The 25030-nt window shown below is 44.9% G+C and overlaps 1 protein-coding gene across 1 annotated transcript in view; it reads right to left on the bottom strand.

Annotated features, from left to right (window-relative positions):
* The window catches only part of LOC140425880 (cadherin-18-like), a 1051878-nt gene extending 1028180 nt beyond the window's left edge, over nucleotides 1-23698 (bottom strand). Inside the window, exon 1 of the mRNA XM_072510257.1 lies at nucleotides 23412-23698. The gene's annotated coding sequence lies outside the window, so the exon portion shown is untranslated. The remainder of the gene's footprint in view (nucleotides 1-23411) is intronic.
* Nucleotides 23699-25030: the final 1332 nt, after the last annotated feature.

Genomic DNA, 25030 nt, shown 5'->3' with positions numbered 1-25030 from the left:
CATTGCAGGAGTTCCTCAGGATAGTGTCCTAGGCCCAACCATTTTCAGCTGCTTCATCAATGTCCTCCCTTCCATCATCAGGTCAGAAGTGGGGATGTTCGCTGATGACTGCACAATGTTCAGCACCATTCACCACTCCCTGATACTGAAGCAGTCCGTGTCCAAATGCAGCGAGACCTGGACAATATCCAGGCTTAGGCTGACAGGCGATAAGTAATATTTGTGCCACACAAGTGCCCAGCATTGACCATCTCCCACACGAGAGGGCCTAACCATTGTCCTTTGATATTCTATGGTTTTACCATTGCTGAATCCCCCACAATCAACATCCTGGGGGTTACCATTGAACAGAAACTGAACTGGACTAGCTACATTAATCCTGTGGCTACCAGGGAAGGTCAAAGGCTAGAAATCCTACGGCGAGTAACTCGCCTCCTGACCCCCTAAACCCTGTCCACCATCCACATGGCACCAGTCAGGAGTGTGATGGAATACTCTCCACTTGCCTGGGTGAGTGCAGCTCCAACAACACTCAAGAAGCTCGACACCATCCAGGACAAAGCAGCCCGCTTGATTAGCACCCCATCGGCAAATATTTACTCCCTCCTCCTCTGACGAATAGTAGCAGCCGTGTGTACCAGCTACAAGATGTCCTGTGGGGACTAACCAAGGATGCTTAGGCAGCATCTTCCAACCCCACGACTGTTACCACCTAGACAGAAAAGGGCAGCAGATACCTTGGAACACCTCCCCCTGGAGGTTCCTATCCAAGTGACACAACCTCCTGACTTGGAAATTTATTTCTGTTCATTCGCTGTCGTTGGGTCAAAATCCTGGAACTCCTTCCCTCACAGCACAGTGGGTGTACCTACACCTCAGGGACTGCAGTAGTTTAAGAAGGAGGCGCACCATCACCTGCCCTCCTTAAAACAAAATGGCAAAATGAAATGGAGGAAGATGCTTGTGAAAACACAAATCTCACTGGGGGACGGATTCTGTAGGTGTCATTCTGAATTGTTCACCTTCAACCAGAAATTTTCAACTATTCTTTGAACAAATAAGATGTATTATCCTAGCCCCCTGTTACAGGATTATAGCAAAATACCTGACGAGGTCACGCTAGCATTTAAACCACAGTATTGTATCAATGGATTTTATTTTAAATAACGTATTAAAATTTCAATATCTTTCGAGTGTCAGCCACGGGTTTGATTGGCAGCAGAGTTGCCTCTAAATTTGAAGATTTTGGGATCATGTCCCATTCCAGAACTTGAACAGAAAATCAAAGCTGACACTTCGATGTGGCACCAAATAACTGCTGCACTGCTGGAGGTTGTATCTTTCGGATGAGAGAGTGAACCAAGGCCTCACCTGTCTTTTAGGCTGTAAACAATTCTGTGGCAGAGTTTAGATGAGGACTAAGTGGAGTTATCCCTGGTGTTCTGGCCAATACTTATCTCTCAATCAACTCACCAAAACTTCTTAGACAACATTTCCCAAACACACAACCATTACCACCTGGAAGGGAAATTGCAGCAGACACACGGGAACCCCACCGCTCCTGACTTGGAAATATATCGCCGTTCCTTCACTGTCGCTGGGTCAAAATCCTGGAGCTCCCTCCCTAACAGCACTGTGGGTGTACCTACACCACACGGGCTTCAGCGGTTCAAGAAGGCAGCTCACCACCATCTTCCCAAGGGCAATTAGCAATGGGCAATAAATCCTGGCCTAACCAGCGACGCCCACATTCCAAGAATTAATCATTTTAAAATCATAAAAATCAGATTGTCGTGTGATTATCACATTGCTGTTTGTAGCTTTTTGCTGTGGGTTTATTCGCTGCTGCTTGTTTCCGACAAAAAGTTTCTCTTCAAAAAGTACCCATTGACTGGCAAGCACTTTGGTCCTGAAATCCGTATCCATTTATAAACTGGCTTGAGGTTGTGTCCTTTCAATATGAAACATCTCCTGAGATTTGCAACAGTAATCGAGGATAAACATTCCTGTGAGGGGATAATATTAAATTTATTAAAAATCTGGCAACCTTAACCTACCTTTTTCTATCCATTGTTGACTAGTGTCCTGCATATTTGTAACTAGTTTCTTCATGTTATTGTGAAACCAAACTTAATGTAATTTATGAGCCATGGCATTGATTTCCAAGGAATCTCTGGGGTCTAAATTCGTAAACAGCTGACATTCTAATTTTATATAATCTCAGCCCAGAAACAGAATGTGCTTGAGCATGGTCTTCTGCAAGTCAGGGACCTCCGTGCGGGCACTGACGGTTCCACCACCTGCAGCATGATGCCACCACCAGGCATACCTCCCCCTGCCCTCTGCCTTCCGAAAGGACGTTCCGTCTGTGGCACTTAGTTCACTTCTCACTATCACCCCCAATGCTTCATCATCCCCACAACACCTTGCCATGCATCACAGGAAATATAACACCTGCCCCTTTATTTCTTCCCTCCTCACCAACCAAGGGCTCAAACACTCCTTCCAGTTTTTAAAAAATTCATTTTTTCCAATTAGGGGACAATTTAGCGTGGCCAATCCACCTAACCTGCACATTTTTGGGTTGTGGGGGCGAAACCCACGCAAACACGGGGAGAATGTGCAAACTCCACACGGACAGTGACCCAGAGCCGGGATCGAACCCGGGATCTCGGCGCCGTGAGGCAGCAGGGCTAACCCACTGCGCCACCGTGCTGCCCTCTTTTTTTTTAATCCATTACTTTATCAGAGTTCGAAAGCCAGAGCTCAGAGTGTGGACAGGGGCGGACCCCTGATCCAGCTCCCTGCCTGCTCCAAAAACCAATTCAAATGAAATGAAAATCGCTTATTGTCACAAGTAGGCTTCAAATGAAGTTACTGTGAAAAGCCCCTAGTCGCCACATTCCAGCACCTGTTCGGGAAGGCTGGTACGGGAATTGAACCATGCTGCTGGCCTGCCTTGGTCTGCTTTCAAAGCCAGCGATTTAGCCCAGTGTGCTAAACCAGCCCCTATTATAATGTAATCCAATGTAATGTAATGAAATGTAATCCAATTCATGGTCCCCACAAGAGAGACATACCAGATCCAGGCATTACACCTGATCCCACGCTCATCTTAGCCAAAAGGCCAAGAAGAGCTACGCTTGATCTTCGGCAAAAGGCCGAGAAGCGATCCATTCCTTCCAGTTAAAGCAGCGTTCACTCGCACTTCTTTCAACTGAAGTTGAATGTATTCACTGGTGCCCTCTACATTTGGGAGACCAAATGCAGACTGGGTTACTACTTTGTGGAACACCTTCACTCAGCCGAAAGTGTGACTTTAACCTTCCTGTCACTTGCCCTTTCAATTCCTCTCATGCTCACCTTTCAGTCCTCAGCCAGTGCTGCCCAAGTCATCTTCTAATTAGGCACTTTACAGCTTTCTGCATTGTTTTCCCCCAGTGCAAGTTTATTTCTTGTCTTCATGTTTTTGTTTTCAGATCTGTCCTTTATTCTGCTATTAACACCTACTCTAGACCAATGCTTACCACTCCCTTTGCTTTTTATTCCCTTTTCATCCTCGGTATTTCATCTCTGTGGCCCTGTAACCTATCCCTGAGCCACCCCCTTTGCTGCACCTGATCCTCCCCCACCTTTCACCGGCATGAAACCCATCATATTTACACTTCTCTCAGTCCTGAAGAAGATTCATGTTGGGCTCTCCACTGATGCCTCCAGACTTGCTGGGATTTTCTGGTACTTTTTTTTATATCAACCACAAATCCCACTGGTGAGGTGGCCCAAAATGACAAAAAGTTGAATCCAGAGCATCAGGCCAGCAAGGCTGCGGACGAGCTTGTGACTAAGACAAATATAGCTAAGAGGGAGAGAAGGCAGGGGGAAGTCGCTGATCCCAGTGGGTCAGCAGGTCTGGAGTGCATTTGCTTCAACGCAAGAAGTGTAACAGGTAAGATGGATGAACTTTGATCTTGGATTAATGTGGGGAATTATGATATTGTTGCTTTCACAGAGACATGGTTAAAGGAGGGACAGGACTGGCAGCTTAATGTTCTGGGATATCGATGTTTTAGACGATACAGATGAGGTAGCAGAAAGGGTGGGGGAGTTGCATTCCTGGTTAGGGAACATATCACAGCTGTGATGAGGGAGGACATCTTGGAGGGATCCTGCAGTGAGGCATTATGGGTAGAGCTCATGAATAGGAAGGGTGCAGTCACAATGTTTGGGTTGTACTATAGGCCTCCCAACAGCCAGCCAGATACAGAGGAACAGACATGTGAAAATAGCAGGGTTGTTGTGGATTTTAATTTCCCCAAATTGACTGGGACTCCCTTAGTGCCAAAGGTTCAGATGGAGCTCAATTTGTTAGTGGGTTTTTTGAAAAAGTATGTTGATAGTCAACCAGGGAGGGGGCCTTACTGGACCAGGTATTGGGGAATGAGCCTGGCCTTTTGACCAACGTTTAAACAGGGGAACATTTTGGGAATAGTGATCATAATTTCGTAAATGTTCAAATACTCATGGATATGGACAAGAGTGGCCCTCGAGTGAGGGTGCTAAATTGGGGGAAAGCTCGCTACAACAGAATTCAGCAAGAGCTGGAGAATGTGGATTGGGAGCGGCTGTTTGAGGGGGAATCCACATTTGATATGTGGGAGTCTTATAAAGACCAGTTGATTAGAGTGCAGGATAGGGAAAGTAGGAACACACTCAAATGGGGAGTTAGGAGGGCTAAAAGAGGCCATGAAATGTCATTGCATGGGGTTCGGGGTGTGCGAGTTGGGTGGATAAAGAGCTGGCTTGGCAATAGGAGACAGAGAGTCACAGTGGAAGGGAGTTTTTCAGAATGGAGATCTGTAACTAGTGGTGGTCCACAGGGATCAGTGCTGGGACCACTGTTTGTAACATATATATAAATGATCTGGAGGAAACTGTAGATGGTCTGATTCGCAAGTTTACCGATGACACTAAGATAGGTGGAGTTGCAGATAGTGAAGGGGGCTGTCAGCGAATACAGAGTAATGTATGTAGATCAGAGAGTTGGACAGAGAAATGGCAGTTGGAGTCCAATCTGGACAAATGCGAGGTGATGCATTTTGCAAGATCAAATTCAGGCAAGAATTATATAGTAAATGTCAGAACCCTAGGAGCATTGACATACAGAGGGATCTGGGCGTTCAGGTCCATACTTCCATGAAAGTGGCAATGTAGGTGGATAAGGTGCTCAAGAAGGCATACGGCATATACATAGAACATAGAACATAGAAAATACAGCACAGAACAGGCCCTTCGGCCCACGATGTTGTGCCGAACCTTTGTCCTAGATTAATCATAGATTATCATTGAATTTACAGTGCAGAAGGAGGCCATTCGGCCCTTTGAGTCTGCACCGGCATGTTTGCCTTCATCAGCCGGGGCATTGAGTACAAGAGTTGGCAGGTCATGTTACAGTTGTATAAAACATTAGTTAGGCCACATTTGGAATATTGCATGCAATTCTGGTTGCTACACTACCAGAAGGACATGGATGCTTTGGAGAGAGTGCAAAGAAGGCTTACCAGGATGTTGCCTGGTCTGGAGGGTGTTAGCTATGATGAGTGGTTGAACAAACCTGTATTGTTTTCGTTGGAAAGACGGAGGCTGAGGGGAGACCTGATTGAGGTCTACAGAATTATGAGAGATATAGACAGTGGAATAGTCAGAAGCTTTTTCCCAGGGTGAAAGACTGAATTACAAGGGGGCATAGGTTCAAGGTGAGAGGGGGAATGTTTAGGGGAGATATGCAGGGAAAGATTTTCACACTGAGGGTGATGGGTGCCTGGAACATGTTGCCAGTGGAAGTGGTGAATAGCAACATTCAAGATGCATCTTGTTACGGGTGGTGAATGGAGGGATACAGATTGTTTGGGCAATAAGTAATAGGTCTAAATAAGGAATCTGGATCGGTGCAGGCTTGATGCGCCGAAGGGTCTGTTTCTGTGCTGGAATGTTCTTTGTCCTCAGTACAAGTATATCTGTTTCAGGTAGATTTATTGTGCTTTTGTTTGTTACATTTATTTCAATGTATATTGTAACTCCACAGCAATCCTTCTCCAAGTCACATAAAGAACAATGTGTACAAGCCCAAAAGCTGCTGCTGAATAAAATCATAAGAAATAGAATCTTTCACATAAATCCAAGTACCTGAATGTAAAAAGGAATTGCTGAACTGTTGTCATTGCTTCTGGGAAATGTAAATATATTTGATGTCCAAAACAAATGCTTCAAAACCTTAGTCAGATTATTCTATATTTTGAAGAAAAACATAAGATGAACAATAATATTTAGCCCAATTATTTCAATTTAAATCTATTTGGTCTGTTAATCTATGGTTTAGCTGGAATCTGAAAATCTATTTGTATATATAGCAGCAATCTATATATAATGAATATTCCAGACCTGTGCTTCAGATATACCCAGCCACTTTCTCTACATTTAGCAATTTGGCTATTTGACTCAGAACAATTAATATATTATGCATGCTTACCACCTTGTCAACCATTTTATTTCAGACATTTACAAGAGTCGGGGTATGGTGCTATCTTACGGACATCCCATGTGCTTTTTGATTTCTTGTTTCTGGTTCAACCTGAGGAATTTTCTCACTTTCGCACTTGTTAATTTATATCAGAATTGTAAAGACACAGGAGCACTTCATTGCGCTTGTCAAAGAGCAATCTTCATTCGCCAAGCTCTTGATTGCTAAGTAATTCAGAATCACTGCTGAATGCATTGCGGGATTCAAATTAGCATTTTTCTTTTTGGTTGTGGTGACCAACATTAGATGCTGCATGTCAGTGTTATTGTCTTGAACCATTTATGCAAATCACGTTTCCTCAAGAACACTTGTAGCTGCCAAACTTTGTAAACACAATAACATCTTGAATAAGAAATACAATGAGGAAGATTAGATTCAGCTTGTGAGGAGTATAAGGAATCTAGCTGGATGTGGGTTTAGTGTGACAGCAGGAAAATCCGACCAATAAATTAATGGCTTTCATCAAACAATAGCCTTAGAGCTTGTGCAGATTTAAATTAATAGTCTTCACTAGACTACATGGCAACCAATATGAAACAAAAATAGTCATATTAAAAGGCAATTTTATAATTGTAAACAATATTTCCTATTTCTTCTGTGTTGTTCACTCTAGTACCTCAGTCATGAAGCGCAGCATGGTAGCACAGTGGTTAGCACTGCTGCCTCACAGCACCAGGACCTGGGTTCAATTCCGGCCTTAGGTCACAGTCTGTGTGGATTTTGCACTTTCTCCCCGTGTCTGCGTGGGTTTCATCCGGGTGCTCCGGTTTCCTCCCACAGTCCAAAGATGTGCAGGTTAGGTGAGGTGGATTGGCCATGCTAAATTACTCCTGAATGTCCAAAAGGTTTGGTGGGGTTACGGGGATAGGACAGGGGCTTGGGCCCAGGTCGGCTGCTCTTTTGGAGGGTCGGTACAGATTCAATGGGCAGAATTGCCTCCTTGTGCACTGCAGGGATACTATGAACATAATTGATCTCAGTGGCAGAGGACAGAATCAGTTTTGTTTGTGCCTTAAGGTGAAGGTGGACATGTTCATCCTCCGTGTGTTTGGTAGGGTTCTGATGGGTATGTAGGTGACTGCAGAGGCCAATCAGTCCCTGGAAGGTTCTGTTGCAAATAGGACAGGATCCCACAGACAATTGCATCTTGGAAAAGTTGCTGACTCTGGATTTCCCCTCCTTGCATTTTCTCTGCCTTTTCCCTCTGTCTCCGATATGCACTCACAATTGAAGGAGAGCGTGCGGATATTTGGTGTGCCAGGAGCAGGGCAAACTTCTCCCAGGATTCAATATCAATATCAAAACACCTAAGTGAAGCTTTCAAAGTGTCCTTGTAGCGCTTTCTTTAACTAACACGTGGGCACACCCTGGACTCCTGGTCTCCATCAAAGATTTTCTTTGATCAGCAAGTGTCAGGTATCTGGTTGCATGAGCAGTCCAGCTCAGTTGTGACTGCCTCAATATGGTGTGGATGCCCGGCCTGTCAATTCGGGCATGAGCTCGTCAGTGCCTGGGATTCTCGTCCTGCAAATCTCATCTTCAGAAACTTCCAAGAGCAGCTCAAGGAGTGGTTGAGCTTCGTGGCGTGATACGACCATGTGAACAGCAATAAGCTGAGATCCCATTTTTCCCAACCTCTTCGCAATAAAGCTTTAAAATCAATTTCCCGTGGATACCTTTCCCCGATCCAAATGCATTTATTTTTCATAAGCAGGCTCTCTTGGGCTGAAGAAAGTAAATTTATTGCACATTCACACACACACACAAAAGTCCAAATAAATGTTTAAAAATAATATACAAATCAGTCCATGGCTTATGCGAACACTGTGGGGCAACAGGCCACATTTCCCCTACATCTGAACATATTTCCGGCATTAAAATCTGATTATCAGAACTCTACACCTGTATTATCCCTCCCCCCAGCAGAAAATCCATTGACATTGAGGTGGGGCAGACCAGCGTGACTCGTGACAAGCCTCCCAGGCACCTGGCAAGTAGACCTCCCAAAGGTATCGCTCAGGAGGGAGCGGGTCATTCCCGGGCACTGCCCCCGGACAGTGCCTGGACAATGCTGGGGCTAGTGCCGAGGGGGGAAATTCCAGGTGAACCTTTTTGCCCTGGGGCGGCCTTTAAAAATGGCCCCCTGATCTTCGGGGGGCTAAGTTGCTGGCGGGGCAGGTGAATCAGAGGCCGCCCAGCCAGCACTGCATTGTGGGACTCGCCCTGTGAGTTTTTGTTCCTACGCCCCTCACTATAGGGTGAAGAAACCGCCAACAACGGTGCTTTTCCTGCCCACTATCGGCCTCCGCCCACGATCAATGCATTTTAAACAAAAGCTGGCAGCTAAACCAGGCGACCGCAGAGTGGACAAGAGCAGCTGCAGCGAGATTTCTGTGCGGGCAAGTTCAATTTTCTAGACAAATAAAATACAGCTGAAAGTAATCTTTCTAAAAAATGTCCTCTGGACATTGAAGGGTGTGTAAATGCCAAACTTGATGAATAGCTTTTCAGTGTTCAGCAGTGATTTAAAAGTGGCAACAGGTTTTTGAGGCAATGTGACTTTAAATGGGATTGGAGAGCTGTAGAGTTTTGTAATGAGGTATCTGAGTTTTGTCATGAGGGATCTGGGGTGGGGAGTGGTGAATTCCGATTGCACAATCTGCACCCAGTTTGCAAGCAGAAGTGTGGCTGCATCATTTTTATTGTTATTCAAGGGGTTTTGCCACCATTATGCAGATAACTCGGTGGCAGTGAAGGACTGCAGTGAAATATCTTAATCAGTAATTGCTCCTGAGAATTGTCAAAGCATTTTTCTTCACCACGAAAGAGAATTGCAGAAATTAAGCATCTGCTTAATTAACCTGAGACTGGGCCTTGATTCAGTGACACTTTGAACAGGAATTACTTCTGACAATTACTCAGCAAATAACTCAATTATGATTGGTGGTGGAGAGCTTTCTATAATGAAGCCACCTTGTCTGCGTGGAATGACATTTGGTATTTAAATATAACACAAAGGCCTCGCTCAAATAACTATAATCCTCTGACTACATTTTAAATCCTCAGTTAGTCAAATGAGGTCATAAATTAAGATATCCACAGATTAATGTATATCTATAATGTATATCTATATAATCTGTATAATGTATATCTATTCCCCTATTACTTTTTCAGAGTTACCAAGCCAGAGGTCAGATTGTGGACAGGGGCGAACCCCTAATCCAGCTCCTTGCCTGTGCTAAAAAACAATTCAAATTCAAATTGAATCCAATTCATGGTCCCCACAAGCGAGCCACACCAGATCAGAGCCAAAAGGCAGAGCAGACACTACACTTGGTCTCAGCCAGAAAAAGACTAACATAAAACTGGCGTTGAAAATAAAACATTGCATTATCGCGGAGTCACGGCGGAACTCTTCTTTTCTCTTCCTGGGCAGTCCCTCAGGGTCAAGGGCGACTTGCTCCACTCTGGGGAGGTGGGTTCTATGGATCCAGGATCCGCAGACTCTGCCACAGGTTAGGCAGCTGGTGTTTGATGAGGTGGGTGGGTGGAACGCTCTGGATTCTGGGCTCTCCTTCCGCTGTCTACCCTTGGCCTCCGCGTGCTCCACTCTACGACGCTCGAGGTGATTGGCACCTTCGTGGATGCCTTTTCTCCAGTTTGTGCGTTCTAAGACAAGCGATTCCCACATGTTGGTGGGGATGTTGCATTTATTCAGAGAGGCTTTCAGAGTGTCCTTGTAGCGTTTCCTCTGCCCTCCGAGTGATCGCTGCCATTGCGGAGCTCAGAGGAGAGCACTTGTTTTGAGAGTCTTGTGTGTGGCATGTGGACAATGTGGTCTGCCCATCGCAGCTGGTCGAGCATGGCCAGTGCCTCGATACTGGGGATATTGGCCTGGGAGAATCCAGTGGATTTGCAGGATTTTGCAGAGGCAACGTTGGTGATATCTCTCCAAGGATTTGAGGTGTCTGCTGTACATTGTCCATGTTTCTGATGCATACAGGAGGACGGGGGCCATGGCTGCTCTGTACACCATTAGCTTGGTGCTGGGTTTGAGGTTTCAGTCTTCGAACACTCTGTTCCCCAGACATCTGAAGACTGCGCTGGCGCATTGGAGTCGAGGTTGGATTTTGTCGTCAATGTCTGTTCACACTGAGAAGGATCCCGAGGTTTGGGAAATGATTCACATTGTCCAGGGGTTCACCGTGGATCTTGATGGAGCAGAATGGTAGCGAACCTTTGTTTCTGGATGTTTAGTCTGCGACCCATTCTCTCATATCCCTCGGCGAATGTGTTGATATTGGTTTGTAGCTCAGCCTCTGAATGTGCGCACACACAGGGTCGCCTGCGTACTGCAGCTCGATGACAGAGGTTGGGACGGTCTTGGTTCTGGCCTGGAGGTTGACCAGCTTCCCGCTTGTCCGGTAGGTTAGCTTAACTCCAGCGGGAGCGTTATGGTGACAGGGTGGAGTGTTGCTGCGAGGAAGATGGAGAAGAGTGCGATGACACAGCCCTGTTTGACCCCAGTTTGCACACGTATTGTGTCTGTGGTGGTTCCGTTGGTGAGGATCACGGCTTGCATGTCATCGTGGAGCAGACGGAGGAGAATGGTGATGAATTTCTGCGGGCAGCCGAATTTGAGGAGGATGCTCCACAATCCCTCACGGTTGACAGAGTCGAAGGCCTTTGCGAGGCACTGGAGTCCATTTGGCTCATCACTTCCATTTCCTCGCTCTACCTCGTACCCCGTAACCCCTGTAAATGTGAACAGTCCATCTAATCTCCTTTGAAATCATTCTTCATCTCAATTTCTACCATCCTTCCGGTTTTTCCTCCCATTCCTCCACTCCACCTGTTGCACAAAACCTTAAATTTCTGTCCCCTACTCCCTGTACAATCAGCTTTGCCCACTTTCTCTAAACTTCCCACCGTCTTGCACATTTCTATCAAATCTCTCCTCAATTAGCTCCTTCAGCCTATCCATAAAGCTAAAATCTTTCATCCCGGAAACCTCTCTGGTAAATTTCTTCTGCATCATCTCAAGGACCCTTTCATGCTTCTGAAAGCGTTGTGAGCGGAATGGCATGCAGAATTATTCATGAAGGCCCCGCCTTCTCAACCTTACCCCTCGCCTGAGGTGTGCTGACCCTCAGGTTAAATCACCAACAGTCAGCTCTCACCCTCAAAGGGGAAAGCAGCCTATGTTCATCTGGGACTGTGGCAACTTTACAATTTATGCAATGGTATAGTTGTGGCCTAAGCACCCACACATAGACCGACAGGTGCCTCTGTCCCGGAGCACTTTAGAATTGTGCCATTAGGACAGTAATGCCTCTCCCTCAACCTTCTGCCAAAATGCATAAACGGCGTTCAAAAGGCATCTCGACAAACACATGGATAGGATGGGAATAGAGGGATACGGCACAAGGAAGTGCTGAGGGTTTTGGCCAAGGGTGGTATCATGACCGGTACAGGCTTGGAGGGCCGAAGGGCCTGTTCCTGTGCTGTATTGTTCTTTGTTCTCTGCATTAAACTCCATCTGCCACTTGTCTGCCCATTCTGCTAGCCTATGTCCTCTGCAGCATTGATATCATCCATACTCTTTTTGACACTTCCAAGCTTTGTACCATCTACAAATTTCAAAATGTTACTTTGCGTTGGAAAATAAATAGCATGACAGTAATGACTCCACCACAAACTGAAAACAATACTTGGTTATGATTCCGATAATATAGCCAATTATCTTCAATTATTTGATTCCGAATGTAAATGCCTCAGTCTAGTTCCCTCAATATCTAAAGAACATAATTAAATCAGGTCAAAAAACTTCGAAATTGGCTCTTTAACTCATGAAATGAATGTCCTCCAATCAGGATGAACAATATTTTCAGGAGTAACTGATTACTTTCATGCAATTCTGAATAATATCATGAGTCAGTTTTCAGAATTCGATTAAATAAAACACACTGATGAAAACGATTTGGGGTTGGTTTCACCCTGACTATTTAATCTATAAATAATCCATGATGACACAACCAAGTTACACCAATATTAAACCATAAGTCATGGTCCCTGACAGTTTTAAGTTAAAAATAAATCATTCAAAATATTTCAAAGCAAAAAAATATAATTTGTTCAGTGTAAATTAATGAATAAATGTTGAAGGTGACAATTGCATTTGGTGTTTGTATTCAGGGCCAAATAATACACAGGTGAGGAAAGCCATTCAATTCATTAAGCTCGCCCATTTAGAAAGCTCTCTATCATAGAATCAAGCCAGAAGTGTTTTTCTCACATATTCACCCCACAGACCCAGATCACATGTTAGTCATTCTTTTGTGTGGAAAGATCTTCCTGAGTTCCGTCACTGTGCATTTTTATTATTGAATTGTCCTTCCTTGAACTCAATAAAACTTCAAAATGAATTCTCTTTTTGTGAAGAATCATGGTTTACCTTGAAATAGTCTTTGGGATTTAAACTTTTATTCCAAAGATTTATCATATTTGGTTAAATGTGTTGATTGTTACTCTTGACATATAATTCAGTCACCAAATGCAACAATGGATTATTTTTGTAGAAATCAGGGAAATGGAGGGCGGGATTCTCTGGCCACGTTCGCCCAGTGAATGGAAATTCCCGTCCGAAGTCAATGGACCTTTACATGGTCTGCGTCCCGCCCGTGGCGATCTTGTGGCGGGTGGGGCAGAAGAATCCAGCCCAGAGTATATTAAAGAGGATTGCAATGGCACCAAGAATGCAGATAACATCCTGAGTGCAAGGTGTGGATCTATGGGCGGGATTCTCTAGCCTCTCACCACATGTTTCTCAGTGATGGAACATGCAATGCCATTCGCCAGTGGTCGGATCTTCTGGCTCCGCCGCCGGCAATGGGATTTCCCATTGAATACACGGCAGCGGGATGCGCTGACATGAAAAATGGGAGAATTTTGGCTGTTAATTTCAGTACTTCACTGTTGAATAGATTGAAATTCTGATCTACATTAGCATTTTACATGCAATATCAACACTGCACTGAGGCTGAAATTGTCTCATTTATCATGTCAGGGTCGAAGATGACTTTGACTCCTTTGGTGTTTGTTTTCCCCAAGCCTTCACTGCCAAGCACGCCTTTCCAAAAGCTTGCACCCCTCCTTCCTGACTCACGCATTGAAGTCGTCGAGGAGAATCAGCTTGGCTCCCTTTGGGATGCGGGACAGCGATTGGCCAAGGCGAGAGTAGAACACCTCTTTTGTCTCGTCTGTTGCATCAAGGATTGGACCCTAGGCGCTGACGGCCGTGATGTGATGCGTCTGGGGCAGGTTGAGCAATAGGGTTCTGAGGTGTTCGCTCACCCCGCATGGGGGCCCGTTCAGACGTCCGACCAATTTCTTTTTTACAGTGAAGCCAGTCCCGTAGAGACAACGTTCTTCTTCTCGATTCCCTTTCCAGAAGAAGGTGTATCCACCACCTTGTTCTTTAAACTGGCCATCTTCTGCCAGTCATGCTTTGCTCAGGGTGGAGATGCCTGTTGTGGCAGAGTTCCCAGGCGATGATGGTGGTGCAGCATTCAGGGCTATTGCTGACATTCCAGCTCCATAAATTCATTGGGGTGCGTGGGTGGGGCTGGGTTGGAATGTGCCTGTGCTGAGATTATTTTAATGTGGGGTGGTCGTTACACACGAAACACCCCATGGTTCCAGTGGAGCGAGGTCCTGGGCAGGCAGGGAAATCCGTGACCACTGGAGACCAGGCTTTGCTGCAGGATGGGGACGAACAGATTTAACATCCTCCAACCATCTGCCTGTCTGTCAATGACGTCACTTTTAAAGAGTGATATAATTTCCCCTCTCTCGCGTGCCTTGTAGTCTCAGCCCACTGCTGCTCCTCTCCCCCCACTGCTGCTCCTCTCTCCCCGCTGCTGCTCCTCTCCCCCCGCTGCTGCTCCTCTCCCCCGCTGCTGCTCCTCTCTCCCCGCTGCTGCTCCTCTCTCCCGCTTCTGCTCCTCTCTCCCCGCTGCTGCTCCCCTCTCCCCCCCGCTGCTACTCCTCTCCCCCCCGCTGCTGCTCCTCTCCCCCCGCTGCTGCTCCCCTCACCCCGCTGCTGCTCCTCTTCCCCGCTGCTGCTCCTCTCCCCGCTGCTGCTCCTCTCACCCCACTGCTGCTCCTCTCTCCCCGCTGCTGCTCCTCTCCCCTCGCTGCTGCTCCTCTCCCCTCGCTGCTGCTCCTCTCCCCCCGCTGCTACTCCTCTCCCCCCCGCTGCTGCTCCTCTCACCCCGCTGCTGCTCCCCTCACCCCGCTGCTGCTCCTCTTCCCCGCTGCTGCTCCTCTCCCCCCGCTGCTGCTCCTCTCACCCCACTGCTGCTCCTCTCTCCCCGCTGCTGCTCCTCTCTCCCCGCTGCTGCTCCTCTCCCCTCGCTGCTGCTCCTCTCCCCTCGCTGCTGCTCCTCTCCCCCCGCTGCTACTCCTCTCCCCCCCGCTGCTGCTCCTCTCACCCCGCTGCTGCTCCCCTCACCCCGCTGCTGCTCCTCTTCCCCGCTGCTGCTCCTCTCCCCCCGCTGCTGCTCCTCTCACCCCACTGCTGCTCCTCTCCCCTCGCTGCTGCTCCTCTCCCCTCGCTGCTGCTCCTCTCCCCCCGCTGCTGCTCCTCTCCCCCCGCTGCTGCTCCTCTCTCCCCGCTGCTGCTCCTCTCCCCCCGCTGCTGTTCCTGTCCCCCCGCTGCTGCTCCCCTCTCCCCGCTGCTGCTCCTCCCCCCAATCCACATCATCACCTCCCAATCCACATTTTCATCACCCCTCTCCACAATCCACATTACTATCAGACCCCCCCAATTCACACTGTCATCACCCCCACCCCCCACAATCCACATTACCTTCAGATCTCCCAATCCACATTACATCACACCATTCTGTTCATTTATTTGCATCAACAAAATTTGAGATGCAACATTATACTTGTCAAGGCAAAAAAAAGTTACATAAATATTTGAGTAAATTGCGTGACATCCATTTATTCAAACATTAAGACAAGCTGGAATAATCAATGCAGGGTACCGTACAGATTTGGCCAGATAGTTCCTCACTTGTCAAACTTCTGAATTCCGCTATTGCGCAGTGATTGTTAAACCAGACCAAAATATTACATTTCCCACACTGAGGAAAGCTAAGTCAGTTAAAGAACCAATCAGCAACTAGCTGCATAAATGTCTATGCGGAGTCAGTCAGTGCATCATTGGGAAAATACATTCACTCGTACAGAACATGAGTCAGAGAAAAGCACATCAGTTTAAATTTGTTTGTTTTTTTCTTGGTTGCTGATTTTATTTCCTCTTTCAAATGTGATAAAATTGACAAGTCAATTGGTACAGGAAACAAATCTTCTGCAAATGTATTCCCGAATCTGAGGAGTGACTGATACATGAATCGTGATGTTTTCGGCATTGAGATTGCCAACTGAAAGCAACTCAATCTCTAGTTTACACATTTAGGGGATGTTACTGGCTGGGATGGCGTTTGTTGCCCATTCTGAATTGATTACCCTTTGAACTGAGTGGCTTGTTCGTCCATTTCGTGGGACAGCTGAGAGTCAACCAGGTTGCTGTGGGTCTGGAGTCACATGTAGGCCAGACGGGGTAAGGACGGCAGATTTCCTTCCCGAAAGGATATTAGTGAACCAGACGGAGTTTTTACCACAATCGGCAATTATTTCATGGTGATCAGTAGACTTTTAATTCCATTATTTTTGTTGAATTCAAATTGCACCATCTACTGTGGTGGGATTCAATCCCGAGTCCCCAGAGCAACTTGTTACTGAGTACCACTTCAGGACCAGTTTTAAAAAACTATTTGTTCAGGGGATTTTGGTGTCAGAGGCAAGGCCAGCATTTTTTAACCCTCTCAATCTGCCTTGAGAAGGTGATGACGAGCCACTTTGTTAACCCGCTACAGTCTGTGTGGCCAGGGTCCACATACAGCGCCGTTGGGAAATAACCCAGCAAAGGAAGAGTGATGTTTCCACATCAGGATGATGCACAACTTATTCGGGTGTATTTCGATGACAGAGGTGGATCAGCGAACGTCATTTGCAGCCTTCTAGCGTCTTCATGGGCAGCATGGTGGCACAGTGGTTAGCACTGTTGCCTCACAGCTCCAGGGACCCGGGTTCAATTCCCGCCTTGGGTGGCTGTCTGGTGTGGAGTGTGCGCGTTCTCCTCGTGTCAGCGTGGGTTTCCTCCAGGTGCTCCGGTTTCCCCCCACAGTCCAAAGATGTGCAGGTTAGGTGGATTGGCCATGCTAAATTGCCCCTTGGTGTCCAACGGTTAGGTGGGGTTACAGGGTGAGGGAGGGGCCTAGGTAGGGTGCTCTTTCATAGGGTCGGTGCAGACTTGATGGGCTAAATGGCCTCCTTCTGCACTATGGGAATTCTATGATCACCAAAATGTTCTGCTTCGAGACAGGGAATTTATAGGAAAATAACATTCTGACGAGATAATGCACATGACTGTTTTAGCTGCTACAAATCCACATCACAGTGACTACAACACAAACTGAGAGATTGAAAGGAACTTTTACAGATCCCCTAACACAATTCCACTGTTGGATCCCATCAAGGGGTTTAACCTTCACCCTGAAGACAGGTCGGGCTGTTTTTCTAAACTCAGAAGGTGTGATTATCCCGCCTGAGCTGAGGAAATGTCGGTCAGGATTTTCTGTTGCTGAAACTGTGATGTGGTGGCTGAGCAATCGACACAAAACCTGCTGTGGGCAGCATCGCATTCTGAATATGTTATTTATTGAAAACAGTCTACTTGGAAATAAGGAAGGAAGAAACCTGCCTTGAATTGTTTGGGAATGAATTTGCCACTGTTTGTAGAAATGCAAATGCATTATTTAAGTTACTTTTAAACAAGCTACATTACACCAGCAACACATTTTATATTTTTTTGTCTTTCCCCCTTACATATAGCACACAATGCGTCGCTCAAAACATTGAACCAGCTGGTGTTTCACATTTCTCAGCAAAATCAATACATCACAAAAATCAATTGTGATATGATGCTGAAAATGAAATGTTGCCACATTTAAGACGCTCACAAGATATGTCGGGTTATTTATATGCGTTTCCTCAAATTTAAGTTCTGATTTGAATATCCATCCATCTCGCACAGTGGGGGAGGGGGGAGCATTGGTAAATTTTATCCTCCAAGTACACTTTTCAAACAAGAACACGGGGCATAAAGCTCTGATTATTTGTTTGTGGACTAAGTCGCAGAGTAAATACTACGTTTCCAGTGATCCATCAAAAAAACACAGCAGTATAAATCTCCAATAACTATGGAGTCATCAGCTTCTCAGCTCTGCTTTCTGCAATAACTCAAAACTGCCATAAGGTGGTGAGAGATGTACATTTCACTGACAAATGTACGAAAGTCCTGAGACAGCATGGATACCGTTAACGTTTTTTCTCAAAGCAGAAGAATTATATCAGTGTTTCTTTACCAAAGGCGATGGATATGGCAGAACAATGGTTACGAATGTCTTGCCAGACTTACTTGAAATACATCAACTACGTCAATAAGATTTGCATGGAGTAAATTTGAAATGAACAAGACTGCTGTCAAATAAATGCATTTACTCAAATCTTAGCCATCCCTCCCCCCAACACACACACACACACACACACAGCCCCACAGACTAAAGTATTCCAGATTAATAGCTGCAAACACTGAATATTAAACAATGTGATCGCAAATGAAAGAAATTTGAATCTTAAAATATTAGTTTGAACCTGTGAAATGTGTCTTCAAAGACGGACTTTCCAAATGGATCGGAGATTATTCATAGATTGCAGCAGCCTCTAAAGAACAGGTAGTTAAACTAGTGAAGCTGCGAGAAAGTGGAATAATATTAAAGTGATCCATGACAAATTGAGCAGCGTAAAGTTTAATAACATTCCAAATAGTTGGGATATGCCAAATTGCCAGTTATTTATATTCTAAGACTGCATTAATGTATGGATCAAGCACAGTTTTGTCATCCAGATTTAGGGCAGCACAGTTGCACAGTGGTTAGCACAATTGCTTCACAGCTCCAGGGTCCCAGGTTCGATTCCTGGCTTGGGTCACTGTCTGTGCGGAGCCTGCAGGATCTCACCGTGTGTGAGTGGGTTTCCTCCGGGTGCTCCAGTTTCCTCCCACAAAGATGTGCAGGTTAGGTGGATTGGCCGTGCTAAATTGCCCTTAGTGTCCAAAATTGCCCTTAGTGTTGGGTGGGGTTACTGGGTTATGGGGATAGGGTAGAGGTGTGGGCTTGTGTAGGGTGTTCGTTCCAAGAGCCGGTGCAGACTCGATGGGCTGAATGGCCTCCTTCTGTACTGTTAATTCTATGATTCTATGACTTATCCACTTGTCTCCTGAATTCTGTATCCGAGACAGCGGTTGGGTCGTGCAATGTATTCAAGGCTGAGTGAGACAGATTTTTGATGGACAATGGAATCAAGGGTTATGTGGAGTAGACAGAAAAGCAGAATAGAGACCACAACCATATCAGCCCTGATATTATTGAATGGCAGAGCAGGCTCGAAAGGCCAAGTGGCCTACACTGGCTCCTAAGTCTTATGTTCCTATATCTCAGAATAATTTTGTCAAATGCCAAAATGCTACATGTAGTTTAGAATCCCAGGTTGGGACTCCAATATGGTCACCTTTTATGCAGTATTAGATAGCACACCTTAACGTTTCAGCATACATGGAAATAATAGGAAACTGTTCATGTTATATTTTCCAAGGCTAAATTATTTCCTTTTATGGGTGATGAGATTTCAACAAATTATGGGCTTGTGCAATAATGCACAAAATGAAATACGTAATTAGAATCAAAGCCATAAAGTCAGTTATTCTAATTGGTTTTTCTCTGTATTCATAAGAAAATCACAACATTTTGAAAGTTTCTAGTCATCTCATCCTGCTTCTCAGTGTCATAATAATAATAATAATCATCGCTTATTGTCACAAGTAGGCTTCAATGAAGTTACTGTGAAAAGCCCCTAGTCGCCACATTCCGGCGCCTGTTCGGGGAGGCCGGTATGGGAATTGAACCTGCGCTGCTGGCATTGTTCTGCATTACAAGCCAGCTATTTAGCCCACTGTGCTAAACCAGCCCCTAGTATCATCCTGCGAGCAGCACGCAACACGGCAGTTTCGCTTGCATAATCAGTGGGGAGCACATTGATTCTGAGCAGTCTTCAGTCCAAAGCTTGAAACCGCCAATATTTCACTGAAATGCAGTATCAACAATTACTCACACCATAACGCGAGAACTGGTAAGTTGTCCATGATCTAAACTTCTAAACCGCCCCATTATTTTACTTTCCAGTTCAGCGTATAATCAAAATCAGATTGTAAATAGGTAAGATCAGGGAATATTGTGGATCAATAACCATTTCTCTCCAATTATGGTGCTCCATGCATATGATATACACAAGACATGCTGACAATACTTAAAAATAATGACTGCAAGATACGGATCTGATGGGAGGAGATTGGTCTTGCTGTCCAGGTATTTAAACAAATTAGTTATAGTCTATGGGGTCTTTAAGCCGTATGAATGCTTGGTGGATCGAGATCTTATTTTCAGTACCCAATGGGCAACTTAATTAAACTTTCAGACCAAGCCTGTTTCACCCATTGTGGTTGAGCTAATTGTACCTGTGGTTATTTTCAGGAAAATGAGAGACACTAGTTCCATTGTCGATTATGAATCTAAACTGAAAATAACTACAGGTACAATCAGCTCGATCACAATCTCCTTCCAGCTTACACACTCTTGGTGTGTGTTATCGTTTGTTCATCGTTGCTTTTTGATGTTGGGTGAGAATGGGTGAGATAGACTTGGTCTGAAAATTTAATTCAGTTGCCCATTATGTATTGAAAGTAAGATCTAGGTCATCCCTGTCCAATCTTCATTGTTGGTACCTGATTGCACCATGTACTTAGTCAAAGATTAATAGGACCAATCGTACCACAGCTATTTACAGTTGATGAGAGCGAGTACTCAAAAGTGATCCAATAGTGTAGCACATCAGATTAACTCACAGATAATTGAAGCTCTCCCGTACTGATGAATGCTGGTGGAAGCCAACAATTCCATCAATTGAGCTTTGCTATTTATTTTACCAGTTCACAGGCAAACCACTAGATGGTGATCATGAAAAGTCATCAATCTGAAACATTAACCCTGTTCCTCTCTCCGTGGAGGCCGCCTGATCTGCTGAGTATTTCCAGCATTTACTGTCTTATTTTTCCACTGGATAATGATGTTCCACCAAGCTCGGAGTGGACAGCCGATATGCACAGTGAGAGACAAGCAATGTGACATATGGCTGATTAGCTGTCTCAACAGATGACTGCATAGTGAAAGAGGAGGAATTCATATTATAAACTGGTGCTCACTACTCCAAAACCTGTGATTATCAAGCCGCATATTGTACTCTATCATACTTTCATATATTTTTTCCTGGCGGGCATCTCTATGAAAAAGTAGAATTTGAATTATTTGCATGCACCAATCATACATTCAATATGCTTGGTGTCGCACAAGAGAACAACTTAACCTTGGAGCTCAATTTTGAGAAACAGAAATTCCTTTATTTTACTTTTCCTACAATATTTCATAAAGACCAAAAAATCTTATAGAGTGCAGTATTATCAGCCATTCAGAATAAAACTGAAGGTGGACATGAGCATATTGCATCACCTTACTGCTGGATTCACTCCTTTGCTGGTTTTTGCCTAACAGATGCATTACCTACAAAGCCATAGTAGGGAAAATAGCAGTGACGATACTTGTACAGAAACAGAATTTCTAAAAAGCAAAACGCATAAAATTACAATTAAACTAACGTTTATCGTGAAAAAAGATGACACAGAAAATACAAAGAATCTTTGCAGCAGAACCTTCTTGTGGTCACAATCATTTGCTTCCAGCTGACATAGCAAACAGTGAGTGCTTCATGGTTCTAAGACCATAAAAAATGGAATACTCACACACTCACACACACATAAACACTCACATACACTCATACAGATACACATACACTCATACATACTCACACACACATACTCACACACACACGCTCACACACATACACTCACACAAACATACACTCAGACACACATACACATACTCAGACACACATACACTCATACATACACACACATACTTACACACACACACATACATGCTCACACACATACACACTCACACACATCCACACTCACACACACTCACACACATACACTCACACACATACACACTCACACACATACACTCACACACAAACACTCATACAAACATACACTCAGACACACATACACTCATACATACTCACACACATACTTACACACACACACATCCACACTCACACATACACGCTCACACACATCCACACTCACACACATCCACACTCATACATAAACATACATACATACACATATTCACACATTCATAGACACACACGCACGCACACACACATACACTCACGCATAAACACGCACACACACATATATTCATGCACACATGCATACACACACAATGTTATTCAACATTTAGTAAATAACTCATTTGACGAGAATCTGTTTTGATGAGATCTTCTAAATAACGTTAATAAGAATACGCGTGACTGATTTTCCATTTTAAGCTGCAGTCAATTAAGATTTGAGAATCAGACCCTGCACACTTCTAATCTGCGCACTGGAGAAAGTACTTCACCGCTAATATCAGTGCTATCAAACATAGTTTCACTGTCATTACCCAGCCTTTTTCACCACCCATGGCAGACAGCTGTGGTTTTCTGTCCACGGCACAACAATTTGGCAATATTTTTCTTATTTAAAACAAATCTTAATTTAGGAAAACGAGACCAACTATTTTCGAAAATTAAGTTATTTCCCACTCATAAGATTGGATGTAAAAAATTTAACACTGACAGGTGGATAACCCACATATTTTTTAGCAGGTTTATTTGAATTTGCCAGAGAGACGCCGAATACATATTGCAGCCTGTTTATTCCATGTAGATTTCAGTCCTGTAATGTCCAATACAGCCTCCCCATTCACTGAAGCTTGACAATTCCAGCGGCTGACACAGCAGCCTTTCCAAAGGGGAGAATGAGGGAGCCCAGATCAATGACAGTGCAAATCACCACATCCCATTCCGGGGAGTGAGGGGGGAGCGCCAGAGGAAATCTATTCCTTTCCGAATCACAGCGATCTGTCCGAACTTTTACTTTTTTGTTGTTGTTGTTGAAAATGACTCAATAAATCCAGAACCCCAGCTCCGGGCGGGTCTGGGAAGCCGGGAATGTAAAATGCTGCATCGCAATCCGTCAGCAAATAATGATATCCTCCTTCAACCAAAACAGAGGGCAGGAAATAAAGAAGTTTCACTGAAGATAGCTCCTTCAGAAGGAGTCGAAAAGGTCGCCCCTCTCTGCAGGTAGCACGGTGCTGACAATACTGCAATATCTCCCCAGCACCCAGGCACAGAGACAAGCCCAGCAACTGGGGGAGGGGGGCATCACTTTAATATTTCAACTGCATCGGTGGCGATTAAGTGCAACTTGTGAGTAACTGGACACTCGAATGGAGATTCCCTGTCACCCAGCAAAGCAGAACATTTCAGAAGGACAGCTCCGCAAAACATTCCCGAAAACTGGAGCTGTCCAGCACATTAGTTTCCCTCCTCAACACCAAATCCATGTCTGCGTAGCACATCCCACAACACAGACACACACTCACTCTCACATACACAGGAGCCCCGCTGTTTGCCTTTTACTTACAGTGGAGGAGTGGTGTTTAAACCTTCCTGCAGCACCGGCTTAAGTTCCTTCAACGGTTTAAAAAAAGACACTCAGACCTCTTGCCCACCGATTAAGATGCTGAGGGGTGGGCTGGCGATGGAGAGGTGCTCCCAGGGTCCGGATAGTCCCTCCACAGCCCCCTCCCTCCCCTCCCCTCTGCCCCCAGTTGGGCAATGTGCACACAGGGAGCTAGCGATCAGAGGGATGTGAATCCTCCCAGTCACATCATGATGCTGCTCGCCCGTTCTAGCTGCGCGCCTCAGCTCCAGCTCCTGCTGGAGATTCAGTCTAGCCTGACTGAAGCTAATAGGCCTCTATTTAACCAGCCAATCAATATCCAGGATTCCTCAGCTCGTCCCCTGGGTGGTTCACAGTCTCCACACAAACAATAGTTTTTCCCAGTTGGTGCAACCTTTCTAGTAAATTCTCTTTTTTTAAAAATAAGAAGATCAGAATTTTAAATCACATTTATACAATGACCTTCAAATAGAAGATTCTAAAAACTAGGCAGGTGAAAGGGTTGTGAGCTAGAATTATTGATGCATTGCTTAAAATCAGGCCACCAAAGACCTAGAAAGGTAGTTAAACCTTGGTTCCAAATATGCAAAAAATAAGCCACTTAAAATATTATTGGCTTTGTGACGGTCTTGGCATTGACTTTATAAATGGCTTGCTGATAGTTCACACAAACGTCTAAATGTGTGGCAACGTGTACTGATCTTGCATTATGAATTATGTATTGTTGAAAGTTGTTTGAAAGTTGTTCTGAGTACGTTTCTGCAGTGATTGACTGAATTAAATGGACCAGAATGAGAATCCTGGGTTCTATTGAGTACGGGTCCTTCCTGTTCATTCCCTTATTCCCACTTTCTTTTATTTTGCTGTTATCATTTTTGATCCATGGCTGATTAATGGTCATGTGTCTTTGAGTTAAGCAGCGAGAGAATGAGGAATTTAAAAGTAACCAGAGAGAAAACTCTGCTTGTGTCTGATAGTTTGAACAAAACATTCTGGCTTTAAAAGCACCAGAGAGAGAGACTCTTGGTTTGACTGAGTGGCTGGTGCTCAATGAATTGGCCAAAAGGCCGTACTTTGCCCAGTAACAGGTGGTGATTGAATCCCATCCCAGTGGAATGATTTTCAGAGTCCCAAGGAGCTCACTTTGGTCCCTGAAAGCTCAGGGGCAAGGACTCCCTCTCTCACAGAATCATAGAATTCCAACAGTGCTGAAGCAGACCATTCAGCCCATCATGTCTGCACCACCCCTTTGTGTTTCTCCAGAAAGGCTGTGAGTGCAGTATTTCTGAAACTGCAGAGGCCTCAATGAATCTACAGTAAAGCCTCGGACTGAAAGTAGAGTTTGGAGAGGGGTACGGTGCTGGAAACTCCATCTGAAACAAAGACTTTTTTTCTTTTCCTGTTGATCTTTTACCTTTTTCTTCTCTGTGTTTGTCTGTCTTGTGTATGCAGATAGAGGGTCGGGATAAATTAACGTGGAGTACTAGGTAATAAATCACAATTAACTAGTTATATTTGCTGCATATTTCATTATAGTCCCTTGTTATTAATAAAAAGTAATTGTGTTTACATTGATAAAC

This window comes from Scyliorhinus torazame, chromosome 6 (assembly GCF_047496885.1).
Source record: "Scyliorhinus torazame isolate Kashiwa2021f chromosome 6, sScyTor2.1, whole genome shotgun sequence".
Classification (NCBI taxonomy): Eukaryota; Metazoa; Chordata; class Chondrichthyes; order Carcharhiniformes; family Scyliorhinidae; genus Scyliorhinus; species Scyliorhinus torazame.
Note: the sequence above shows the minus strand (reverse complement) of the source record. Positions and strands in the feature narration are given on the sequence as shown.